We start from the raw sequence: 27,820 nt of genomic DNA on the forward strand, positions 1-27,820 counted from the left end.
ATTTTTTTTTTTTTTATCAAATGTCCTGTTCTCAGCATTGTTAATTCTACTAGGGAAGGGTGGGTGTGGAGGAGCGGGAAGCAAGATCATATATTTTGATGCAAATACCAGATGCAAATAGGAATGAACATCTGGTAATGGGTCATTTATAACAACACTATTATAGGTGAGTGAATTTTTTTAGGGTATTTCAAGGACTACGTATTTACATAGAGTTTATAAAAATACTCTTAAAAGAGTAATTGACCCATTTGTAATTGTGTCCTTGTTGTCAGTAAGAGGGTTTCTTCATATAAATTCACAGCTGTCACTTACAAAGAAATGCTCTGAGGCTGAACTCTTTTATATGAACATTGTAATTTTAGACTGACTTCTGAGCTCCAAACCACTTAGAAACTTTTTGCCAGCTCTGGAATAGATAGCAAGCAGGGTAATACTCATTTAATTCCTTTGCACAGTCATCTGATGGCTGAATATGAATATGCTTCAGAGATTCTTTTAGGACTAGCTGGGGAATGAAATCAATCATAGTGCATAAATTACAAGAAAAGTGCTGTTGGTATCAATTACCTAAGCTTTGTGAATGTAAGTCGTCTAATTTCCTGTTAAATCAGTAATGTTACCAATCTCACTCTATTATTTTAAATAGGACTGTTAACTGCAGTTGCTAGGAGTGGAATGAGGGCAGACAAATGTGAATAGTAAATGAGTCTCACCAGCTAATAACAAATTGAAGGTGTCAATAACAGCGATATTATAACGTGGCTCTCAGTGCTCCACCCTGATGTCTGCAAAAGAGAATTTGATTCTGTTTCCTTTTTAATTTGTGTCCCTACCCTCTCCCTGAATCCGTTTTGTACACAGCAGATGCCAAGTAGCTGAGGTGTTCCTCTTGCCACAGTGAGTCTCTATCTTCCCCCAAAGATAATGATCCTGAGCGGGTACAGGAAGTCTTGGCTGCACTTTCCCTCGTAATCTACCCACCCGCCCTGCTCACGGCTACATTTCAGTGACTCATAATTTCCAAGTATGATCAGCATGCTAACAGGAAAGATCCAGTCACTGGGCAGAGCAGCCGCCCTAGAGGCTGGCCAAGGCCTATCCAATGACCGCCGGTGGCTGCCACCATTGATGGTGAGACAGAAATACAGACAACGACAGCAACAACAGCACCGAAACCTAGAGTACAAGGACACTGAGTATCAAAGCTCTGCCCTCTGGTTGCTTCCTCAGCACACCACACACCTCCATGACACGCCGACGGAACCGAATGGGGTTGGGGGGAGTGCGGCTTTATTTAGCCTCTAGCTAGTAGTTCCCTTCCTATTCTCCAGAAATAATAAAATTAGCAAATGGCATATCACACTGAGTAGCGTCGCGGGAATCAAACTTGCTGGGATCCAAGTTACAACCAGGGTTTGGACGGACATGGATTCGAGTCCCAGAAATCCCATATGGTATGGTCAGGTCAGGTCTCCTTCTGTGAGGAGACTTCCTCTAAGGTGCACGCTGGCAGTGCCATTCCGCTGGTTCTGACAGGAAACATAACTCCGCCCTTCTTCTTTCCTCTGTAAAGCCTCATCTTTTGTTGAAGAAACCCTAAATCACCCTCAATCTTTTTCAGATTGCATTCTTCTGTTTGTCATCACCTTGCAAATGTAAAGGTGCCTACAATTTTCTAAATCCATTTACAAGTGCCCTCCTTAGTTCTACTTAAACTCATAGAACTCCTGATGACCGAAGAATGTTCTCGAAACAAAGGATAACTATTAATAAGTTGGTTGTCAACCAGTCCGATGAACCAAATAGCTAAATGCTGAATAGTCTTAAGGAACTGGTGGGGAGCTCAAGTTAAGTCAGGTTTTAGTTTTACTTAGTCAGTTGGTCAGTTCACTCCTTGCCCAACAGACTTTCTCAGAAGAGAAGTTTGCTTTAGTGCTACAGAAATTAAACATAGAAATGAACGAATGAGTCAGGGAAGTTAGGCCAGGGAAGGGAGTGGGAAGAAGGCAGCCCAGGTCAACCCCAGTATCACTCGTTGCTCCAGGAGCATTTGGTAGAACAGAAGAGAATTAAGATCAAGGAAGCTGGCAGGCCTCCCTGGACATACTTCTTAGGTTCGGAAAAAACTGTCGCAGTCCTACACGTGACCCTGGTCCGTCTTGCACCATGACTGAAGACATTATAGCAAATTAAGTTGAAATACTTAGAAAATGAGAATGCTGTACTGTATGAGGATGGGAGAGATACTGAGAGAAACAAACTTGTGAATTTGCACATACGGCAACGGGGTCACGAGAAATCAAGGAGCTGTAGGAGTCACAGGACTCATTAATAGCCGACTAGAAGCAGGCCCCCCTGTCCGAAACCCCTGCCATGCCCGGCATGGCTTCCACTCCGGGGTGGGTAGCTGGATTACTTCATGGACTGTAAAGTACTTAAATGCTGATTATCTATTTTCAACCTCTGTGACTGTAAATGAGATTAGAAAGCTTGTATGATGGGAAATTCAATGGTGTATCATGTGATAGCAAGAAAAGAAATGTACTTATGATAAAATCCTTTCTGACACAAATAGCTCAGCAAGCTGTTGAGGAAGGCCAGGTCTGTACACATCGAGGTGTTATTATTAGCCAAGACTCTGGCTACCTTTATGTTTCTGGTCAGGAGCAAAGAAAAAAAGACACCAAATTCCTAAAGAAAGATTTACCTAGTACGCAGTTCTTCAGAAACTGAGTTATTTCCTGGTTCAATACGAAAATGTCTATTTTTGTGAAATCATCTCTCCAGAAACATGCCTTCTCAAGGAATATTGTAAGACTTTCTCACATCAGAAAATGCTCTGACAGAATCATCAGAGACTTTCTGAGTGGCAAAAACAAAACAAACAAAACCTCGTACACTCAAGAGCCTGTATTTACTATCAGGAATTATGGTCGTTGTTATTTCAGCCTCTTGTCCCGGGAGGATCATATATGAACATGATTCAAAAGTCTCAGAGGGACCCAGCCGATCCCAGATTGGGGCAGCCTGGCTCAAAGTTGGAAGGTGGAACTGGCTGTCGCTGGGACTGACACGGGAAGGGCAGGGGAGGAAGGCACGGTGGCGGGAAGGAGCGCCTGGTCACCCTGAGATGCTTTCCTGCTAGAAGTTCAACGCAGCCTGTCCTGCCTCGGGCCTTCCCCACAGAAACTGAACATAAAAGTACCGATTTCTAAAGAGCAGCAACATTAACAGTTCATGTGAATCCTGTGCTTGCCACATGCCAAGCCCCAAAGCCTAGCACTTTCTCCCTCCAACGACTCTGAGAGGGTATAAGCCGGAAGAGGGAGAGGAGGGGGAGGGGTGGGCCAGGCCTGCTCACAGGGCATTGAAACAGTTCAGTCACATGGTCCCACCTGAGTGCAAAGATGACAGAAATATGCTCTGGTTTGGCCCCTGAAGAAGCCGAGAGCATGGGTATTGGGGAGCACCAGTAGCCTTTGCCTCAGGAACCAGAATCTTCACTGGATTCACTACGTAGTTCCTTCTTTCTTTGCTGCCCAACAGTTATTTTTACAAAACGGTTTTTAGGGACATTAGATACAGAAGATTTCCTGAAGGACATGGGATCTACTGCTTTCTAAACGGTGCTGTGTATATTTAGATCCATTATTTGTTCCCACACTCAATACCCTGGAAACACGTTTTCTGATTTGCATTAGGTGTTGTGCCTTTGGCTTGCACTGAGGAATACAGTGAGAAATCATGGCATGAAAAACACTGTTGTATCTCCCCAAAGGATGGTTTTAAGGGGAAAATATTCTCTCTGGTCTTAGTGTGAGTAAAAGCTATGCTTCTCTTGAATTGATTTTTTTTTTAATCTTATGAATATTCAGAATCTTAAAATTGCTCTTCTATCCCACTTTGCTAAGTCTACTAAGCAACTGAAAGCCAACGTTGATACACTCTTCCACACACTAAACAAAGACTTTATCATATTCATTTCTGTGTACAGACTTTACCTATCTTTATCATTTTTTTGTCAAACACACAACTTTCCCTTCACCCTAATTATTCCTATTATTTATTTTCTAGTTTTGTATTTTACATATACAGATAGAACCTTATAATACAAGATGGGGAAAACAACATGAATTTGGTCATAGTTGCAATTTAGAATCTATGCCAAATTCCAGCTTCACTCTCAGGGTTATTCGGAAAGACAAATGTGATAGATACTCCCCAGCTGTCACACTGCCTCAGTGAACAGGAAACTCTGTGAGCAGCTGACCCTCAAAGCTGATCTTAGGCCAATGGCATTCTTGGTGGAATCCCCACATCTTAGAGGTGAAAAGTGCCTGATGTGGAATGTGTGACAAAATTGCTCTTTTAGTTAGGGCCTTTGCTTAATGAGGAGCTGTGAAAACATGGGACCTGTGGGAATCGTTTAAGAAGACCTGTGTGCTCACACAGCAAATCTACTGGGGCCGGCTAGCTGAGTGACCTTGAATAATGCACTTAACCTCTCTGGGCTTCTCATGTTTTTATCTGTAAAATAAAAGGCATTGGACCATTGGACTAGATACTCTCTAAAACTTCCTGTAGCACAATAAATCTGTGATGAATTTTTTTATACACATTATAAAAAGTATAATCTCAAAATTCCCCCCAAACATTTTAGAAATACATGATTATGTCAAGGAAAAAGAAAAGAAAGCTAGTGGGAAACTTACACGTGATAAAGCAGGCTAGTAGTAAAGGTATTTAGAAACCACCACAGTAAAAGGTTGCTGCTTATCCTTCCTCTGTGTACAACCTGAGGTCACAGCTCCACTATATAGACATAAAGGTTGTATCGATACAATGTGTTAATCTGAGTTGGAATCTCACTGGGGCACCTAGGCAGTTAATCCATCTCTTGGCTCCAGGAATCTAATACTGCCCTAAGAACCTTGCTGTGGAATTTCCAGGGCACACTGGACATGGGATGGGAATCAGCTTGCTCCACTGGTGGGCTACGGAGAGGCTCATGTCAATGGACCACATCTCCCCGAACCATCCCAGTTTCCTGATTGCCTAAGTCAGCATGAACAGTGTCAAGCATCTCTCCACCGTAACCCAGGAGGGCTATGAGTCGGCCAGACCACTTGAAGTTCAGGACCTTGTGCTGAAAAGACATTTTATGGTGAAACAAGGGATTAGCTAATCTTTTGGGCTAACGGAGGGCCAGCTACAAATGTTTCCTGTGTGTATTGTGAAACCCTAAAATGACAGAGAAGTTCCGCATTGCACTCCGAATTTCCCTTCCCCCATGACTTCCATTGGTCACACAAGCTATTCTCTGAGGCAAGCTGGCCAAAGCATGATGTTGTAATTTTTCTTGGTTCAGACTTCTAAATTAAATCTGCTTAGAAAAAGAAAAGACTTTTTAAAAAAAATTTGGTCCTTTCTTGAATTATGGAAGAGTTTTCTTATTTTTCTTCACCTATTGGCTAGTCTTATTCTTTGTTAACAAATCCATTCTTTGGATATTTACTCAGGGGCCAAAAACAAAAGAAAAAAGAAAAAAAAAAACCACCCGAGAAACTGGGCACTTAAGCAATAAGAACTCAGACACTTGTGGTTTGAGACAAATGCACTGACAGAGAACACAGCCCCTGAAATTTCACATTTTCAGCCAACACCAATGATCCACTTTGATGAATAAATGTTAATATTATTTTCTTTGACTCATGGTGTATGCATTTAATATTCTCTTTGGCCTTACTTACAAGAGAGTTTCTCTCTTTCTTTCTTAATTTCTTTTTTTAAAGGGTAAAGGCATGGGAATTTCCCAACCACATTGTTCCACTTCATATCTTCTTCTTTCTCTTCTGATTTTATTTTCGCTACAGCCCAGAGTGAAGGCAAATGTGTATTGTCTGGTAGCCTATGGGAACCGAGGAGAAAATGACTAGGGACTACTAGAGCAAGGCATGCTTTTGGAACCAGTAGGACTCTCATGTTGACGTGGTCCTGGTTAGTAAAAGTGGAGTCCTAAAACATCGAACACCTCTCATAGCTGTGTTTTATTAATCTGTAAACACAAGCATTCATGTCTAACATAAACGAGTGGGTGACTTAACTTTGTAAGGTAAATGGGGAAAATATGAGTATGCATTGGTCTTTATTTATATTTCCTTAAAAATATTGGAAAGATACACAAAAAACTACAAAACAGATTTCCTGAAGAAAAAAAGAAGAGTAAATGACTATTTCATTTGGTGATTTTGTCTGACTTCTTTCTTTATTTCTTCAATAATAAATCTATTGTCATGCAGTTAGAGTAGGCTGAACTCCCCCAAAACCCAGGCTGAGAACACACTCACCCTCCCCAAAAAGCATGAGATTGTTTCTCCTTAGTTTCATTAATGCCATGAGAATTCCAGAATGATACTGAACAAGAATAATATTTTGGATGTTATCACATTACCAGCTGAGAACTCTCCATGTACATTGCTGTTTCACTGACATTCAGCACATGGTAAAGCAAACATGGCGTTTCAAAACCCAGCGAGTTAAAGCTTCGTAAGAGAAGTCTGTAGCCACAGCTTCCTGAGACCTGTTTACATATATCATTTGTTAAACCAGATTCCTCCCAGAACTCATCTCACCAAAGTTCGTGTCTGACTCCACTCTGGTGTGCATCTCTGTGAAAACATTTTAGTGGCCAAGATGCAGGAAGGCTGGTTAAAACACACATCAAATCAGGAATTGCTGCCCGGCAGCTGCCTGGGGATGGAACAGTTCACCAAGGGCCAAAGATCTGTGCAGACCCTCCACACTAAAGGTTTTCAGAGGCAAGGTTTCAGGAGAAATGTTTAGAAGCTGCATACCACACAGCTGGAAATGAAGGCTGAGCTATTTTCCGGGGAATTTGAATTATGTGTACACCCAATCAGGAACAATAAATGGATTTGTGTCCAGTGATAATAACTCCCCTTAGTTACAGATGGATTTACAGTTGATACAGCGTTTCCTATACATTCTCTCTCCCTGAGCCTCAAAACACTCCCGTGCAGGGCAAACAGGGCTGCTACACTCCTGCTGTCTTAGAATGAGAGCTCTAAGGCCTGGAACATGAAATGGTTTGTCCCTTTGAACTAGATACACAGGGCAAGCTGGAACTCCCATGCAGGTTTTCTGAGGATACTCTCCACTGAGCAGGCTGCCTTGGACCCTCAAATCCAGTCACTGAATTAAGGAATTGGCCCACTTAGCCAACTTTCCATCAGACAAACGTGAGCGTCCTATTCATCTAATGCTGAACTTTCCATCAGGCTATTTGCATTATACTGAGACACGGAAGACACATTCCCATCATTAAGTAACTTGCAACCGTGATGGTGTTTTGGGTCTCTTTCCCCCTCCTGCCTGGGTTTTTTCTTTTCTTTTTTTTTTCACAGCTTTTGTAACTCAGGCTTCATGAGCAATTAAAGGAGGCTTGAAACTAGATATATGGTAACAAAGGTCTGGAAGGGGAAATAGAGCCCCTATTTCTAGGTTTTTGTGGGGAAGATCTGACAATAGGAGCAGTCCCGTCAGGCGTGTTCTCCACAGCGTCATTTTATTTTCCTGAAAACATTTGTCCTTGATACAAGTGGATTAGGGGTTAGAATGCAGGATTGGCAGGCAGGATTTGTGGTTTCTATTATTAGCCCCACCACAGTTTTATCTCACAAGGTTGAGCCCTGGGCAGTGTCGTTTATTGGAGAAAGGACTTGACTGGGAGATGGTGCCGGCCTTCCTGTGAATGAGAGGGGGAAGCGCCATAGTCAATTGCCAGCCAAGCATGAGGGTCCACAGGACAGTGTTGCTGGCTGCCAGGACTGATATGACTAATGTCCACAAGTCCTCTCTGGACAGGGGAATTGCACGGAGATCCTATGAGGCCTTTCTTCCCCAACTTTCTACAATAGGAACAGAAACCACTCTTTTAGGAAGTCTCGTTCAAAGAAGAGGGGAAAACCCTGAGATTGTTGTCCCAATGTGCTCTGGGGTCTGTGTGCAAACCTGTAGGTTTCCATCAGTGAGTGTGTGTGTTTGTGTGTGTGTATGTCGCAGTCCAAACGTACACTAAGGTTGTTTGGAGAGGTAGAGATGAAGGAGGTGGTGGTATGTTCTCAGACCATCACCGGTGTTTCCTTGATGACAGATATCATAATTCAAGCTGGATCAAAGAATCTAGGTAGAGAAGGGAAGAAAAACAATTTTGCATGTGCTCAACTCTGTGAGAGATCTACAATCACCTTCAGAGCCTAAAAAAGATGAATTAAATCAAATATGTTCAAAACACAATGTGTCAGCCATGCATTGCTTCAGACAACATAACCCCAAGACCACTCCATGCTGCTGAGAACACCTGGGGACATAGGCTCAGTCCTAATCCAAAGCCCCAGGACCTCACATTACCCTAGGCAGGAGACACAAAGAACGTTGGCCCTGGATTCTGAGTCTCGGCATTGAAGACTTACTTTTCTGGCCCCAACCCATCTTCGTTTAATAACTGTGATGTTTGCCTCTGTCATCAACGAAGCACTGTGTGCCTACTCTACAGGCTAGCCCAGCCCCTCTGAGAATGAATGCAATGAGCTCAAATTAATTCACTTATACAGTCAAGAAATATATACATGCCTGGTTATTATGTACCAAACAATGTGCTAAGCCCGAGGATAAGGGAACAATGATAAAACAAGACAAAAATGCATAGTGTTTGCCAAAGGGAAAACAGATGTCAACTGCCCGCCTTCCCAGACATTTCGATATTGCCCACCGTCCAAGTGTCTCTCTATTCCTGGGTTCTGTCCACTTCTGAGGAATTCTTGCTCTAGAACCAGACCTCCTCCTAGAACTTGGGGTGGACCACCTCCCCCAGATGCTGCCCTTCACTGTGACACCCCACTCAGCTCCATCAGACCAGGAGGACCTCATCAGAACTCAGTATAAGATTCTGACACTTGGGCTCTTAGCAATGGCCCCAATGTATAGGAAAGTTGCATTCTTTTTCAAAAGAAAAAATTTTTAAAGCAAAACTAGTCCTAAATTTGTGGTAACAGAACAGATCTGTTCATGGAAAGGAGAATCCTGAGGCAGCCCAGGGCTGGTGCCTCATAGGTCCCTCCTTTCTACTCTTCCTATAAGATGGCATGGGCACCATGGACTGAATATTTGTGTCCCTCCCAAGTTCATATGTGGAAGCCCTAACCGGCCCCCCTACCCAGGGTGATGGGTATTTGGAGATGCACCTTGGGAAGTAATTAGGTTTAGATGATCTTGAAAGTGGAGCCCCCATAATGGGGTTTGTGCTCTTAGAAGAAGACACCAGCCCAGAGCATTGCCTCTCTGTCCCTCCCCCAGGAACTCCTCCCCAATGTGTGAGGACACAGTGAAGCTGTATCTGTCTGCAACCAGGAAGTGGGCCCTCACCAGACACTGACTCTGCCAGCACCCTAATCTTGGACTTCCCAACCTCCAGAACTGTGAGAACTGTGAGAAGAAATGCCCGTTGTATAAGCCACCCAGTCTATGGTATTTCGTGATGGCAGCCCGAGCTGACCTTAACAGGAGGATACTCAGAAGACACTGTTGTAAACACCAGGAAATCTGGTCCCTGGCTCCACCACTAACCTTGTCACCTGTGTCACTGTCTACAGGTCACTGAGGAGTTTGGTTTGCTTAGGATTTGGGGTGAGGCTCAGCTGTGGGTTAAGACTATCTGTTGAGCACATTGTGGATTCTTTTCTGAAAGCTGAAAGTTCAGTGGTTTATTTTTTAAGTTATATCAAAAAGCTGTTTCTCTGTCAAAGCTCCCACTTCTAGATGCCGTGTACACTTTGTACATTATCTGTGACAGCCCAGCATCTTGCCACTCTAAGTCATCCACTCTGGCTCTTGGATAACAAGCAAAGAAACCAGCTGGGAAAGAGTGAGGGCTCAATATGGAAGGGGGTGGGTATAGAAAGGGAGAGAGCATGAGAATACGCGACTCTGTTTGTAGCTGTGAATACATTTTTTCCTTGATTTTTCTTTTTTGTATTAATAACATTCTATTTAACTGAAATTAGAGTTTAGTGAATGATAAGCATGGGTCAGCCACTTGGGTAGGATCTCAAAATGAAATGATAAACAAGGTTGCCATGGTCTCAGCTTTCAAAAGAGCACAAAATCTTTCCAAGATAATACAATGAAGCGTATAAACACCACAAGTATAATCAGTCTTTTTTTTTTTTTAAGAATTTTATTTATTTATTTGACAGAGAGAAATCACAAGTAGGCAGAGAGGCAGGCAGAGAGAGAGGAAGGGAAGCAGGCCCCTGCTGAGCAGAGAGCCCGATACAGGACTCGATCCCAGGACCCTGAGATCATGACCCGAGCTGAAGGCAGTGGCTCAACCCACTGAGCCACCCAGGTGCCCCAAGTATAATCAGTCTTAAAGGCAGAATCCAAGAGGGGCACCCAACTCAGATATGGGAAATAGAGAAGGACACAAGCCTAGAAGAAGAGGCATTTCAGTGGACGCTGTTGCCATCTAGTTACAATGTTTTAATGGTAGTTGAATGATAGGAGCCTGATGGGCCATAATTTGCTTAAACACTCTTCAACTGTGGAAAATTTAAGTTACTCTCCCTCTCCTTCTCTCCCTTCCCTGAGGCAGCTCCTTTACTGTAAATAATAACATTAACTAACCCTAGCAAGTAATTTGTTGCTACAGTGAGCCTCATTTTTGCCTGTCAAATGAGTAGGGCTTATGCTAGTGAAGTTTATCCAGGAGGAGAGCTCTCTCATCTCTAATATGAAATGCAACCTCATGTAGGTGATTTCACTTTGCAGATCTCAGACAGGCAAAAATACACATCTCCAGACCACTTCTGACACACAGGTATTTCTTTCTTCCAGTAATCAGCATATATACGAGGAAAATGAATTCATTGTAGATTTTGTTTAAGTAAAGCACAAGTATGATAGTATATTTTCATGTGGTTTTATAAAAAAAGTTATATAATGCATTCTAAAATCAAATGTAAGTGATTTTGGATTAGCCGCATTTTTAAAAGTATCTTTGCCATTATTCACTGAGTAGAAGTGGTTTGGGTATGATCTGTGGTTTGTATTATCTGTGCTTTTCTCCACTGGGACATACAGTCATTGAAGGTTGAGTACAGACTTTATGACTATGTTTTTGAATTGACCAAATCATCTTACAGATGCTTCGCAAAACTTAATTAATGCTTCTTAAATGCTTTAAGATCTTAAAGGCAAGGAAAGAAAGTTTTATTCTGAATTCTAAAATATTAGACTTCCGCATTATATCTACAAAGAATATGAGATTTCTTTTATGTCAAAATCTGCTAAAGCAAAGTAGGAAATGAAGGAATTGAAGAGATGATCCTGTCCAAAATAAAACATAAATGATGACATTTCCACTCTGCTTCTTTGTTCAACGCACTGCCGAGGAGAATTATTCCTATCTTCAAAGCTCCTGTAATTCACATCTTACAATTCATAATGTCTAGGCTCATTGTGTGCCATGCTTACCAAAAGATGACCTCCAACATTCAATCAGAGAAGTTTCCTATGCAATTTACTCAAAGTCTGTATGCATAAAGGGGAAAAAAGTAATGCTAAAATACTCTTCTTGAATCGTTATGTACAGTTTCCACTTCAATGATAAATGTGAAATAAAGAGAATCCAATTTCTTTGTTAATAATAGTCTCTTTAAACCAATGAGATGTATATTCTTCTACAATAAATTACATGGGCTGGATTTGATTATCAATTATGAAGAAGAAACTTTAATTTTTTAAATTATTTGAAAAATGGATCATTCTTCTACCTGGGATAGCTAAAAGTCATAATAATAACAATCCCCTTTATTCATTCTATTCAAGATAAAAGTCTTTGTGGAAATGTTAGGCAACTATTTTGTTTTTGTCATATTCTTTTGCATATAAGGCATTCAACAGAATAATTGTTTAAAGAAATGACAAAAACATACTCTTTTGTTAAAAAAAAAAAAATCTTGGCTCACCGTCATTTTGTTATGTAGATGTGTATGTACTAAGGATTTTTTAAAAGTTAATTAAAGACCAGATTGCTAAAAGGGATTCAAAATCATGATGGTGATTCAGAGATATTAAATGGGAACATTTTCAAGGGAGAAAACAATTAGTACCCAAAGGACCTCCACTGATCAAACTGTCTCTTATTTGGAATACCATCCCCACACCATTCGCCACCACCTCAGTATTCTCTTCAAGGTCCCACTAAGATGTCCCTTTTCCTTTTTTTTTTTTTTTTTTTTTCTTCAAACACAGTTAGTGACAGAGCTAGTCACTCCCTTCTGAGAGCCAGGCCATGCACTGAGATATCAGGACCAATAGGAAACAGCCTCTGTTCTGCCCCTGAAATGGGGGGAAATTACAGTCAAACAAAGGAGACCTCATTAGAATATGATCAAGTGGGCTCTGGGTAAAAACAGGAACATATATTTATAAATCTTGATGTTTTCACAAAACTCTCTCTATAATTCTACCTCAATAGTTTATTTGTATTCCCGTCAATTCTCCAAAGTATGCATTTAGTTTTCTTCTATTGGCCAGACACACCAAGCCTCACCCTGGTTTTGACACAAAGGTAACCCTCACCACAGTGGATGCAGAGCCCAGGACAAGCCCGACAAACATATAAAAGGGGCTTGGTAGATTCTTTTAGAATAAGCAAACAAATAACAAAGTACCAAACGAACTCATGCTGGCAAACAGGGAAGGCTTTGGAAAGTACAATGCAAAACATATTCATTCGGGTGTAACTGGGCATGGCCCAGAAAGCTGATGCATACCTGGCTGCAGGGAACCTGTGCCTTCATTTGGTCCTGCTCAATACAGTACCTATCCCTTATCAGTCACTTCTGACAATTTAACTTTTCCAAAACCCCTCAATGTTAATAACAATTGCAGAAAATCAAAGCAAAGTGAGAACCAGGCAACCGTTTATAGGAGTTACTGTTGGAGAACTTCTACCTCAATAGAAGTTTACTGCTCTGAGAGATTTAGCCTAAAAAAATGAGAATTTAAACATAAACTTTAATAATTTGAGGAAAGTGTTTAGATAAGCCTTAGTTGTGAAAGTTGGAATCAAGAAACAACCCAAATATCCCCCAGCAGGATGATGGACAAACAGATTGTAGTATCTTCATACCATATAAAAATGAATAAGCTTCTGATATATGTAGGGATGTGCATGGACCCCAAAAACATCGAGTGAAAAAATGCCAGGTGTAAAAAAGTACATACTGATTGACTGCATCTCTATGAAGGTCAAGAAAAGGCAAAACTAATCTCTGGTGATAGAACAGTGGTTGCCCAGGAGGCTGGAGGAGGAACTGGCTGAGAAAGAGCAGAAGGGGACTTTCTGGGATGATGGAAAGATTTTACATCTTATATTGAGTGGTGATTACACGGGTACATACAATTGTCCGAACTCATTGAACTGAACCCTTATGGCCAGTGCATTGTGTATAAATTGTACTACAATAATAGAAAAAAAAAAACACCTTAGGAACATTGCACATGTTCTAATTATGGTTTCCTTTTCAGGATTTTTACTTACAATGTAAACTTAGAATCCTCACCTGCAGAATTGTAAACATGCTTCTTAAAATCCATAGCATTTCTATAAATCACATCACAATATGCACATTTTCAGGGTAAAATGTTTAGTGCCGATAAGAGATGGCACTAAACCCATTGATAATAGAGCCTTTTCCATATCAGATTCTATTCAGAAACTAGAGGCACTTGGTTTGATGTATTTCATTTTTGTGAATTAGTTCAGATGGCAGCAGCGTGTTCTTTCCTTCAGAAGCACTCACACAGATTACAGGCATATCTATAGAACGCTGAGTTTCTGCCCTTGGAGATGGCAACGCTTCTTGCGGACTCACTCACACCTTCTCACCTGGCCTCCCATTACCCAGCACACATATTTGTAAGGCAGTTGTGTGCATTAGGGATTTAATCTGTGGTGACTGGAGCTGAACTTCTCTCTCACTAAGTGCATTTGACTGTATGAAAATGAGAGCCTTGACCTTGGCCTCATTAGCACTCTCTTCCAAACAGCTAAGTGAATCAGCCATTGGCACATACCAGTAATAAACTGAAAGCTTGTTGGGTTGACGGTGATACTAAGGTGCACACAAAGCCATTCTTTTCCCTTCAGGCCCTTGGTGAGAGAAAGCAAATTCTCAAGCTCTCTAATACCCAAGACCACAGTCCCATCATCACCACTGCCCTGCTCTTCCCTTCTGTGCCCCAAAATAAATACCCAAGTAGGAGGTGTGACTTTTACTCCACATACAAGATTTTATGAGAGATGCCTCAATACTTCATTTTGTTCCAAAATCAAAATACATCTGAATGTAAGTCCTCATCTTGAGGGCCTCCCTGTGCTGTACAAAAGCCGCTGGAAACACCTAGATCACATCACTTGGATGAAGCCCTCTTGTCCTCAACCCAGACCAATCACCACTCATGCGCTCATTGTCCAAGTGCTCATGGTCCGTCAAGTTCAGACAGCTCTGAGATGCCTGCCAAGTTTGGCACAGAGCTCTGCCAAAGCTGAAAAGGCCCAGAGCCTAATATCCAGCCTCTCTAGCTATACCACATAGCCATTCCTCTCCAAGCTCTTGCCCAGGCTGCTTCAAGGAAGCTGGGTGTGCATCTCTGCTCCATGAAGAACGAACTAAAGACCACCATTCTTTCCTAGTCTTAAAAAAGTATCTTCTATTCCTCTTATGATAGGAATTACAAAGGGAGAAAAGAAGAGAGAGAAAAAAATAAAAGACCAAAGTATGTAAATTAACATTTCAGTTATGTAAACATGTGCACACCTCCCTAATAATATCACCTGTATCAGTATATCAATCAATATAGCTGTTACTGATCAACTGTGAGAACTCGGGCAAGTTACCTGAACATGGGACACCTCACTGTCTTTACCTGTCCACAGAGAATACACCTTAGCCTGTTTTACATGTCTACTATAAGAACTCAAGTAAACAACCGTGACCTTGCAACATTTACAGAGTTTGTTCTCCATTATTAATTCATGTATCTTCCAAATAATTCTTAAAAGATGTGACAGTGTTTTATAATGAGCAAAGAATGGTACAAAAGTCATATGATGTCCTTTTTAAATGAAGACCCAGTAATCCCATCTTGACATGTTTTTTAAAAGTTTCTTCCACAGCTGTTCCCAACTACCATATTAGATGCCACATACCCCACATTCTATTAATTGTGAAGAACTTTATTCCAATTATTTTCCCATTATCTTCCAGTCCCAATTCTAACCTTCTATATGATAGTCCTATATTTGGGCAGCTGTTATTCTAATAAATGCTTTTTCCTCCATATCCGTTTAAAATGTCAAATGAACTACCAGAAAATACCTTCATCATTTTTGTCTTAGGGCCGTATCAAGTCTCTTGGCATAATCTAGTCTGCAAGGAACTTAATCCCACAAGAGATTAAACTGGTCAATTGCACAGAGGATCTTGACATTTGAATCTGATGAACAAAAGGTAGCACATCCATTAGTTACCCAAGATACATGTTCATCAGAGGGTAAAAGTTACAACCCATGGAATTCAGGACCCAGTCACCTAGATGAGATTTCTAGGAATCCAATATTCTGGACCATCCTGGGATATTCCCTCCAAAGTGAACAACAACTTTTTACACCTTGCACCAACTATAACCAAAATCAATTTTCACCATTTGGTGGGCCTCCATAATTTGGAGGCAACATATAGCATCTATAGCATCTTTTCAGTGTGCTTCTCTAATCAATTCAATGTTTAACCCATATGCGGCAAGAATTGAATGATGACAAAGTAAAGAGAGGTTCAACTAGTCCAGCGTGTAGCCTGTTGACTAATCAGTGTAAACTAATCTTTCTACTACATGGGCTTTATGTCTCAGTAGATCCAGTACCACTGGATGTCTCTATGGTAAATAGGGATGCTATATGGAGCCCGTGGCAAACCCCCCAAAGCTGACCATGGTGCATACCCTGAGGATTTGAAGGAAAGTGGTGCCCTCTTTTCCAGAGAGCTATTCTCCTTTTGAAAAACTGTCCTTGCCTTTCTCCTGGACCTTGCAAAGAATGAATCTCTGACCTTGTGACAAGCTGCCCATAATTGACTGGGTATTATCTGATTCATTAGACCACACAATTAGGTATGCATAGCAACACTTCATCCTCAGCTAGAAACGGTATGTGTGCTATCACGCTCAGGCAGGTCTCAAAGGAACAATAAAGCCATGTGTGCTGATGACTCAGGCTCCTGTGTACATTCTTCTGCTGCGTATCTATCTTCCTTTCATCCAGTGCTAGATTTTTATGGAGATATCCCTGTGAACAAATGACTGAGAAGTGTTCTGGTTTACAGATGTTTCTTCTTCAATATACTGGTAAACTAGGAATAGAGCTCTATAGCCACAAGCAGGAGTATGCTAACCACACAGGGTATGCAAACCAAAAAAGCACAAGTCCAAACCAAACAAAAAAGCACAAATCCGAACCAAAAAAGAAAAGTCCTCTCAGTAGGCAGAATGTTAAGCAATATGTCTCGCTGTCCACTTTGACTGGACTGAAAGACGGCCCCAGATATGTGCGGACCTACACTGCTTTGTGGGTAATAACTAATGGTTCAGCTGGATCATCAGAGATTTAGAAAGAAAGGATCAGAAGATGGTCTGCAAAGCAGTATATAGATGGACCTCTCAAACCAGCACCAAGCATGGGGACATTTGTATGAATTTTAATTATGTGAATGTTCCCAAAGATAACTGTTGCAGACAAAGCTCTCAATAATCAGGTAGAAAAGAGAGCCTGTCTGTCCATTTCTTTCCCCAAACACCCAGGTACTTGGCCAATAAGCTCATGTACATAAGACGCAGCAGCCAGAATGGAGGCTGCATTTGGATCCAACAACTTGGTCTTCCTATCATCAATTGTGATCTGGTTACCACCACTACTCAGTGCTCAAGCTGCCAGTAGCAGGATCCAATGCCAGCTCCTACTACGGCACCATCTGATGGGGAAGGAGGATAATTCAGCCACCCGTTATACTGCACCCCTTCCATAATGGAGGGGCCGCAATTGTCTTCACTGGAATAGACAGTTGTTTTGGTTATGGATTTGTCATCTCTGCTTGCAATACTTCTGTGAACATACCATCTGTGTTCTTATGGATTACCTATTCACCTTCCTGGTATCTCATACAAACTGCTTCAGACTCAGCAACTCATTTCACAGCAAAAAAAAAAAAAAGAAAGAAAGAAAGAAAAGAAAAAGTTATAGCAGTGAGTTCATGCCCACTGAACTCACTTGTCTTACCTCGAATACCTAGAAGTAGTGGGTTTGAGAAACGTTGCATGGTCTCCTAAAAAAATTCATGGTTGAGAAGAACATCCTATGAGGTAGAATCACTATCCTACAGGATGCAGCATATGCTTTTTTCTTTTTTTTTTTTTAATTATTTTGTTATGTTATGTTAGTTACCCTAAGTACGTCATTCGTTTTTGATGTAGTGTTTCATGATTCATTGTTTGTGTATAACACCCAAAGCTCCATGAAATCCATGCCCTCCTTAATATCCATCACCAGGCTCACCCATCCTCCCACCCCCTCCCCTCTGAAACCCTCAGTTTGTTTCCCAGAGTCCATAATCTCTCACGGTTTGTTTCCCCTCTCTTCCCCCGCTTCATTTTTCCCTTCCTTTTCCTAATGTCCTCCATATGCTACTCTGTACAGTTCCACATATAAATGAAACCATAGGATAATTGTCTTTTCCTACTTGACTTATTTCACCTAGCATAATCTCCTCCAGTTCCATCCATGTTGATGTGAATGGTGGTTATTCAGCAATTGGACTATTGTGTATTTACCCCAAAGATACAGAAGTAGTGAAAAGAAAGGACACATGCACCCCAATGTTCATAACAGCAATGTCCACAACAGCCAAACTATGGAAAGAGCCAAGATGCCCTTCAACAGACAAAAGGATAAAGAAGATGTGGTCCTGGGGCGCCTGGGTGGCTCAGTGGGTTAAAGCTTCTACCTTTGGCTCAGGTCATCATCCCAGGGTCCTGGGATCGAGCCCCACTTTGGGCTCTCTGCTCCTCTCTCTCTGCCTGCTTCTCTGCCTACTTGTGATTTCTGTCTGTCAAATAAATAAATAAAATCTTTAAAAAAAAAAAAAAAAAAGGAAGATGTGGTCCATACATACAATGGAATATTATGCAACATATGCTCCAAACCAATGACCAAAACATAGTGTTATTCTCCCATTGTCAGAATCTGTGGATCTGGAAACAAAGAGGTAAAATTGACCCCAGTTCCCCTGTTATCCCTAATAATTCACTTACTGAATTTTCCTATTCCCACAAATCTGTGTAAGGAGCACTTGTTACAGAGCTTGGTTTCAAAAGGAAGAGAGACAATTTTTTCTATTGAATTGGCAATTAAGATTGCTATCTGGCAACTTGGGTTTCTCCGTGCTACCGAACCAATGGACACAGGAAGGAGTTAGTGTTCTGGGTAGGAGTGATAGAGTCTGTTGACCTCCATCGGTTGCTATACAATACATGCGGGGAAGACTGGGTTTAGAACTGAGGGGATTCTCTAAGTCAACTGTTAGTCATTTATTATGTCCAAAAAAGACAGGAGGAGCTAGATGTGAGGCAGGTAGGGAGACTAGAAGGAAGAAGAGATTTGTGTCCTGCCTCTTACAGCGGTCACATCTCTCCAGCACAGATAGACAACACACTGCCTTTGGGCACCCATGACAGCCACGAAGAACCCTCTTCGGGGCCTGGATGCCAGCCAGGGAGTGCCCTCTCAGAAATCCCAGCTTCCCCAGCACTAGCCAAGAGAATCCCCCTCCGAAATGGAGGCAGCCGACCGATGCCCTCCAGAGTCTGAGTACGACTGCATGGCTCCCTGTCAGCTTGCTCAGTGCAGGTAGGCAGGGCGCTCCTCCCACATCCCCCTCTGAGGCAACAGCTTTTCAGCCCAGCTCCCTGGTTATGCTCTCTCTGCCTTCTCCTTTTTGTCCTCACATCTGAAGGGTGGTAGCTGCTTCCAACTGACTAATTTCTGGGTTGGCTCACCATCCTGTGTTTTATTTTGTTTTGTTCTCTCAGGCTATTCCTTGTATTGAATCCCCTCTGTTTAAAATACCTCATGTGGTTTCTGTTTTCCTGGCTGGACTTTGAAAGATACTGGCCTATGTCTTAGAAGTAGATTAATAAAATATCTTAAGACATGTAGCCAAAATAAAAATATTTAATGTTTACGAACACCTTTTATTATCCTGAGTTTTAAAGAATGTTAAACGTCCCACAGAATGCAAGCCGTTTCTCTCTGTGGATGGTATGAAACTTCAGTATCCCCTGCGGTCACATAACTATATATCAGTCTACCAAGACGGGTTTTGCCTGGCTTCTGGGCTTCTTTTCCCACACACAGAAACAGGATATATAACCCCTCCCAGAGTGTGAACAGCAGAGATGAAACACATTATTTAGATATGAGGGTCAGGAAGTCAAAACAATGACTTTTTCCGAAATCGCAGCCTCAGCATGTGCCCATTACACAGAATGTTTTCTACTTCTCAGCTCATGTGCTATAAAAACATAGTGATCCACTTCCTGCTGTTGGAGGGGTCATGTGGGTCAATCATCAGGCTGACTCAAGAACTTCCTAGTTCTAGCAACTATCAGAATGGGAATGAGGACTTAAGTAAATGTGTGTGCCAGGGGAAGAAATCTTTTAAAGGACTGAAAGAAAAACAATCTTCCCTGAGAATGTGACATTTACAGGCTTCCTAAATGTTCTATACAAGTGAGGTAGTTTCAAAATGAGACAGTGAGCAGAACAATAATGTGTTCCTCCTTTGATTTTCATTTTATTTCTGTAACCCACCTGTACATAAGAACATGAAGTAGTTCTCCATTTGGGCATTCCTTTGTAAGCTGAGGAGGAAGAGAGACTCTAGCATAAAGTGAGGGCTCCAACTACCACAAGGTATTAGAATTCCTATTGTAGATAAACAAGCAAGGGTGAAACTTCCAGAAATATGCTTTTCTTTCCCTCATTTGGTTTGTCCCACACAGATGGAGATGACAACTTAAAAACCTTTGCACTGGGAGACCAGGACTTGGGTTTAGTGTCGTGTCAGCTTCCACAGATGGGCAACAAGCACATACAAGATAATGCGTTTGTCCACACTGCCATCATGGGCCTCCTGTTAGCCTGTCCCCACCAGGTTCTAATTTTAAAGGGGTCCTGGCCTCTAATTTGAGCCATGTTACTTGTCATATGAGCTTGAATCATCGTCAGGCTACTGGAAAAAGAATAAAGAGGGAAAAAAAATTCAGCCACTTAAAAAATATTTTTATATGCAAAGAAGGGGATAATGGCACCATTCAGAATGTGAACTGCTGTTGATTACAAGAACAGTCATTTTGGCCATGCCCTGCAGATGAGGTAGGAGAGGAAACAGCACAAGAATATTGAGGAAGGGTGCTATTGTTTTTTGGAGGCTTTCTAGACGTGCTCTGCCTAAATCTTCTCCTTGATCCAAACCACAGGTACAGAATAAATTGCCCTACTGAGAGTGGAAATGTAAGATTAGAGAGAATGAAAAGAATCTGTGAAACCCAATAGAAACATCACCTCCTCCAGGGAGGATTAATTTCTCCTTCTTTGTACACCGATGTTCACATTGGTTGTAATTATTTACTTAGATCTGTCTCTTTGCTAGAAGGCAGGAAACACCTCTTACTCCCCTTGGTGTGTGCCCAGCATTAGCCAGTGCCTGGCACAAAAAGGCTCAATGAATGTTTGTCGTCATGATTGAACAAAGGAGGCATGCTCGGAAACTATGTCTTCCATTAACCTCAGTAATGAAATGCCTGGCTATTCAGAATGAAATTTTCAGCAGAAGTTGGTTTAAAACATTCTTAAGGCACATTTCCCAAAGTTTCAGGATTTTAGCAACAAGATAAGGTACGATAAACAATCTGGAGGCCCCAGGTGAAGAACACGGTGAAGGAAGGGGGAAAACAGTGGGAAGGACTTCCTGCCGACTTGATGTGCCTCATATCCCAAAGACCTTATCTCTGAAAGCCACCCTCCTTCTTCCTCCCTCGGAGACTTAGACTATCAACTGCTACGATACCCCCAAGTACGTGCTTATATGCACAAACTCACACATTTGGGCAAAATATAATGTTTTTCCTGTCCATCAGTCTTCTAGTCATCTGAAATATTTTTTAAGAGTATCTACCAGCAAAGAAAAAACAAAACAAAACAAAATTCCAAGAAGCAAAGTGTGAGAAATAAATGGTGAAGAGTTGAAGTCTTGAAAACAACACTCATTCAAAATGACTGCTGTCTAGAGAAAAGAAATGCTCCTTTATTTTTCTGGATAGGAGGAGGGCTGGTATAGCCATGCTGGAGGCATCTTTCCTACATTGTTCCCTTCAGAAACTAAGTAGATCTGGGAATCAAGACCCTAATGACTAGTGGGAGACTGAAATGCTGCCCAAGCACTGGAAATCTCTCCAAATTATATTCCCTTTTCTCAGAACAAGCATCTGCTTTAGTTCTAATCATATTCTTGCCCACATCTCCCTCAGGCATTAGAGTTCTGTGCCTACCTCAGACAGGTGATTAGAGCCTTCTGAGATGGTAACCAGGCTGCCTGACATCAAAGTACCATCCTCTCTGGATTCTCTATTCTTTCAAACTGTTGCCTGTACCTGTCAAAGGTAAAACACAGAAGAAATCAAGATAACTAGCCCAATTATGAACCATAGATTTAAAAAAAAAAAAAAAAAAGCCTAAGTAAAATGGTGGCGATTCCAATTCAACACTGGATTGGAATGATAAACACAAATAGTGGTGGACTTCATAATGGATGGCCCAGACTGCAACATCGAAACCACCGATCAATCCTGCCGCCATGAAAAGTAGGACAATGAGGTTTTTGCATGCCTCCTACTGTGGTACAAAATCAAGCACACAGCACCACCTCTGAAATATTCTTGCCTAAAATTTGAATGTTAGTCTAATCAAATCTCCATGTCTAACTCCAAGTTATAGGAAATGCAGGGGAACTCGTCAAATATCTTATTGGAATTAAACCCATACTGTTTACAGTGTTCCCAGTGTAATAATGTTATCAGAATAAACATCAGAAGCCCTACTGGAACAGTGCTCATATTAAACACCTTGAACTATCCTGAGGTAATTTAGTTACAGCAACTGTATTTTTAAGTAATTCCTATTTTACAACTTTGCATATATATGTCACAAAGTCTGAGAAAATACAAAAATGGAATCAGCTTTTATATGATAGGAGATTCTTCTTTTCCATGTTTGTGATGATGTTATAAAGAACAAGAAACTATGGAGAACATTTGAGAATGACTTGTATCCAAAGTGGATTCAATTGTTAAAATTTCAGTCAAAGAGGTAGCTCAGTCATCCCACACACATAGACACACACAAATGCAGTACTTCCTGATACTACTTTCATGAAAAAATAGGAGATAAACCCATAATTTTCTTAAATACAAAACAAGTTATTAGGAAAAGGATTTAAGTTTTATTTTCAACCGTGTTGCTCAAAATCTAATCGTTGCATGAACCATATGCTGATAGTACTGAAGTACAAAAAAGGACCCAAAAAACGAAATAAACCAAAAGGATTTGGATTCAACAAACAACCTTCTAAACTGGATAGTCTCTGAAATTCTGTCATTGAGCCTGACACTTCAGCTCCATTGTAAATCAGACTGAACTGCTCTTCATGAGTGGATTTGCTTTATTTTCAGCCTAATTATTAAATTTACATGGTAGATATGTACTTGCTTACAAAATGGCATTCCCTAAGAAAAGTTAAAGTTTTATAATTAACCTTTAAAAATAAGCTCCAGTGATGGCTGGAGGAACAGCAAACAGGCTTCTGTCCTCATTCAAACACCCACCCCCACCAATTAGCATGAAGACCACTGTGACTTTAGAGGGAGGTTGGCCTTATGAAGGTTAGTTGGATGGCATGTAAATGAAGTGCAGGAATATTGCTTAGCATTTAGGGCTATTGACCTTCTCCCTATCTTCTGTTTTTTGCATCCTCAAAAATATTAAACTATCTTGAAAATTCTCATTTTCCAAATGGCCAGGGTAGACCTGATATGAGATGATCCTTGACTGATATGGCCCGAGAGTGGTATGATATCACATTCTTCATTCTTCCCCTAATAACAGAAATACACGCATTCAAGGTCTCAAATAGTCTTAATCAGCACACCCAATTTCCACGTAAGTTGTTGCACTGTGATTTTAGATGACTAGGTTTTAGCCTATGTTTTCTCATCTCTTTGACATAGGTTCCAAACACAGTTAAAAGACATGAAATGTATAATACTGAAAGTAAAATTTATAATACTGAAAGTTTCAACTTGAGCCAAGTTTTTAAATACCATGAGACTTACATTAATAATAGCATTGTTTATTCATTTAATTCCAGTGAATTCAAGGGCTACATGATATATCAAAGAACCTAACAAACTGCCATTTTTAAAGTATTCTTAAAATTTTTTGATACATGTCTTATTGACATGCAAACATGCACCTATAGAAACTCAAAGAGAAGTAGAACATTTAGCCTACTTTTTTTTTTTTTTAATTTGACAGAGAGAGATCACAAGTAGGCAGAGAGACAGAGAGAGGAGGAAGCAGGCCCCCTGCTAAGCAGGACCCTGGGATCATGACCTGAGTTGAAGGCAGAGGCTTAACCCACTGAGCCACCCAGGCACCCTTTTTCTTTTTTTACTGCAGTAAAATCTAAAGCAGAGGTGAAGATACCACCCGATATGATAAGATATTCCTTAGGGTTGAAGTTTTTGTTTCTTGCCAGTCTAAAATTTATCAGAGAAAAAGAAAATGGACACACACGTAAACTACAGAAAATAGAACTCAGTGTTAATATTAATACATTTTTTTTTTAGAGTGGAATGATTATAACCATTGCGAAGTGGTCCACACTTAATTTCTAGTCATAAAACTTGAGATAAATAGTCCTTTTCAATTGGGCACTAGGATTTCTACAAGGATTTCTCCAGAAGCTATAGTTCTATCCATGTTCTTTCTTTCCTGAGCTCTAGCTCCAAATTCTACTTGCCACCTCATCATCTCCATCTGGATTACCTGTAGATCATGTAGGTAACTGGAGCTCATTTCCCCAGCGATACACCCACCCATGTCTTCTCCTGAACTCCTAAACTCAGAAAATGGTGTTGCTATCCACACAGTTATACGGTTGTGAGGGATGGAAATTTTCTCTCACCACCATTGTTTAATTAGGCATCAAGTCCCATGAAACCTTCTTCAAATCTGTATATGTATTCTATTAGATTACCAATGGCTTTGTCCTATTTGGGTTATCCTTTCTCCCCAAGAATATTTTAAAGGACTCTAACTGGACTTCTCTTTCTGGTCAACATGAAAGAACAATAACTGAATTCATTCTCTCTCCTGAAACAACTGAACAAATACATGAAACAATGGTTCACAAAACCTTGGTCATCAGGCCGCCAAGGACGGTAATTCTTGAGAGATGGGAAACAAATAAGGTTAGCTCAGGGACAGCCCTCGCTTTGAGCCTAGACAAAGTTTCCAGGTTTGGCACAGGAAAAGGGAAAATCAAGCACAGCCTGACTGTCTCCCTGAGCTGGAGACAGAGCTGTGAGTGTGAGAAAGCCAAAGCATCTAGAATCCACAGGACAGGTTACCAGACAGAAGAGAACTGGGCATCTATAAGAGTAACCCTGGGTTTTTAGCTGAGTACTTACTAAACACTGCACATAGGTGTGGAAACTACCCGAGGCCAGGTGAGGAAAAAAAAAATGAAACTGAAAATATTAAAGGGAACAATACCCTAATCTCATGTGGAATGAAAAAATTGCCTGTTCCCATCAGTGAAACCAGAAAACCTCATCCTTCATGAGGGCATCAGTTGGAGTACTTAAAAGGTGGTTGCCCCAGTAAAGGGGAAAAACAAGTCCTAGACTAAACATTGCTTTGGTTCTGCTTAACGAAGTTTTAAAGCCAGACACAAAAGGAGCTACTGTTTCCAAGAAATTTAGGCGCAACCCAGAACAGAGCTCAAGAATATTTATAGGAATATAAAAATATCCAACAAGATAAAAATCACATGTCTAGCGTCCAACCAAAATTTACAAGGCAAGAAGAGAAGCAGGAAAAAGTGACCCAGGATGACTGGAACAATTGATCAAAATTGACCTACAAATTCACGTGATGATTGTACAGATGATATATGTAGAGAAGAAGGATATTAAAAACAGTTATTATAACTGTATTCTATGTGCTCAAGAAGCAATAGGGAAGATTAAATGTGTTAACTAGAGACATGGAATATATAAAGACTCCAGCTGAATCTCTAGAGATAAAAACTGAAGTGTCTGAGATGAAAAATGTCCTGGATGGAACTGATGGCAGATTAGACATTGCAGAAGAAAACAGTGATGGATTTGAATACATAACAAAAGAAACCGTCCAAAAATGAAAGTGAGATTTTAAAAATCTGAGAAAACTAAAAAGAGCTTCAGTGAGCTGTGGGTGTACCTTCAAGAAATATAATATGCCTGCAATTGGAATTCCCAAAGGAAAGGGAGAGGGGCAGAAAAATATTTAAGTAATAGTGACTATAATTTTCCCCAATTCGATGAAAATCATTTACCCACAGATCCAAAAATTGAAAAGTCACGTGAATAAAACTACATGAGGGCACATTCAATCATATTACTTAAAACCAGTGATAATTAGAAAATCTTAAAAACAGCCAGTGATGTTATATGCTAATTAAAAAAAAAAAAGCCAGTGACAAAAGACACATTACATAGAGAATAATGTATATATATTTTCTTGTTGGAAAGCAGATTTCTTGTTGGAAACAACATAATCTAGAAGATACTGGCATATAGCCTTTAAAATGCTGAAAGAAAAAAATTGTCAACCTAGAATACTTCAGCAGTGAAAATATCTTTCAAAAAATGAAGGCAAATAAAGACTTTTTCAAACTCAAAAAAAAAAAAAAGCTTCAAAAATTTATCATCAGCAGACATGCAATACCATAAATGTAAAAAGAGGTACTTCAACAAGAAAGACAATGACACTATATGGTAATATCTATGTCTATACAAAGAAATGAAGAGCACCAGAAATAGAAACTATGAAGTATAAAGAAAGTTTTGTCAGATTTTAAAGTATCTTTAAGAAATAACCGATCGCTGGGGCACCTGGGTGGCTCATTCAGTCAATGTCTGCCTTCTGCTCAGGTCATGATCTCAGGTCCTGGGACTGAGCCCTGCAACCCGCTCCCTGCTCAGTGGGGAGTCTGCTTTCCCTCTCCTCTCCCCCTCCCCCTGCTCATGCTTTCTCTAATAATTAAATAAAATCTTTATTAAAAAGATAACTGACTGTTTAAGGCAAAAAATAATAACAATGTATTGTGGGTAGATAATATCTGGAGGCCTTAAGTGAATGGCATCAAAGCACAAAGCCTGAGAAGGAAGAAAGGGAGGTACACTGTGGTAAGATTTGTAGACTTTATGTGAAGTAGAATAACAGCAGTTGAAGGGAGGTGATGATAAGTTATGTATACTACACTACCCATAAAGAAACCCCTTAAATAACATAACAGAGATATGGCTAACAAGCCAATAAAAGAGATAAAATTAAGTCATAAAAAGACTCAATGAATTCAAAGAAGGCAGCAAAAAGGGAACCAAAAACAGATAACAGTGGGTTTCAAGTTTTGCTCTTTTTTTTTCTCTCAGCAAAACCTTGTATATATATACAACCTTATGGTTAAGCTGAATATAATAAGCAGATAAAAGTAACATTGCTCTGGTTAAAGCAGGAGTGGGAGAGCCCAGAGCCCTCTCTGCGAATGCACCTGAGCGGTCCTCGCGGAAGAGCCACCCTGCAGGCACCTGGGTGCGCGCGCCACCACCCACCACCCCCTCTCCCCCTCCTTGGAAAGCGTCCTTTCTGAGATGGACACCAGAGACCCAAGGACAGAAAGACTGAGGGAACACACACCTACCGCCCTGTGATTAATGCTGGGTGTTTTCACTCATGATTGACTCCACCACGCTGCTGAGAATAGAAGAACATGGGAAGCACGTGCAAACTACCAACTATTGAAGCAGAAGAGTGAAGAGTCAGAAAAGCATAACGCATATATCTTGACAAACCAAACCATAAATCTTTTTTTTTTTAAACCCAAGGTGAAAGAAAGCCTGTATTAAGTATTTGACCTGACATTTCTGCTAATGCACATTAGTGTTTGTTTTTCTCAATCTGTGTTGGCCTTTTTTGGATCCATGACACACAAGGACAGCTCAGACAATGAACTTCAGATAGGCTGAATCTGAAATAAAAACAACTTATTAGTTTCAGTGAATAAAAACACCACACCCTGCATGCCTGCCAAATCAGCTAAAGGCTGAGGAAATATATAATTCTTTAAAAGAGGGCTCTTTCTCCCTTTTTTCTTTTTTCTAAACGTGAAACAATGGTATAATAGTTCTGTAATAATGACCTTCCTTATAGTATACTGAAATCAAGGTTTTCATTTTCAATCTCTGTTTCAGGTCTGAAATAATTATGCTAATAAGTAGTAAAGAAAACAGAACTATA

General features: G+C 40.6%; 1 long non-coding RNA gene across 1 annotated transcript in view; it reads right to left on the reverse strand.

The window, feature by feature from the left end:
- The window catches only part of LOC132012039 (uncharacterized), a 311,024-nt gene that overhangs the window by 211,027 nt on the left and 72,177 nt on the right, over window positions 1–27,820 (reverse strand). Inside the window, exon 2 of the long non-coding RNA XR_009402507.1 lies at window positions 21,751–21,852. This is a non-coding gene — a long non-coding RNA (uncharacterized LOC132012039). The remainder of the gene's footprint in view (window positions 1–21,750; window positions 21,853–27,820) is intronic.

Source organism: Mustela nigripes, chromosome 2 (genome assembly GCF_022355385.1).
Source record: "Mustela nigripes isolate SB6536 chromosome 2, MUSNIG.SB6536, whole genome shotgun sequence".
NCBI lineage: Eukaryota > Metazoa > Chordata > Mammalia > Carnivora > Mustelidae > Mustela > Mustela nigripes.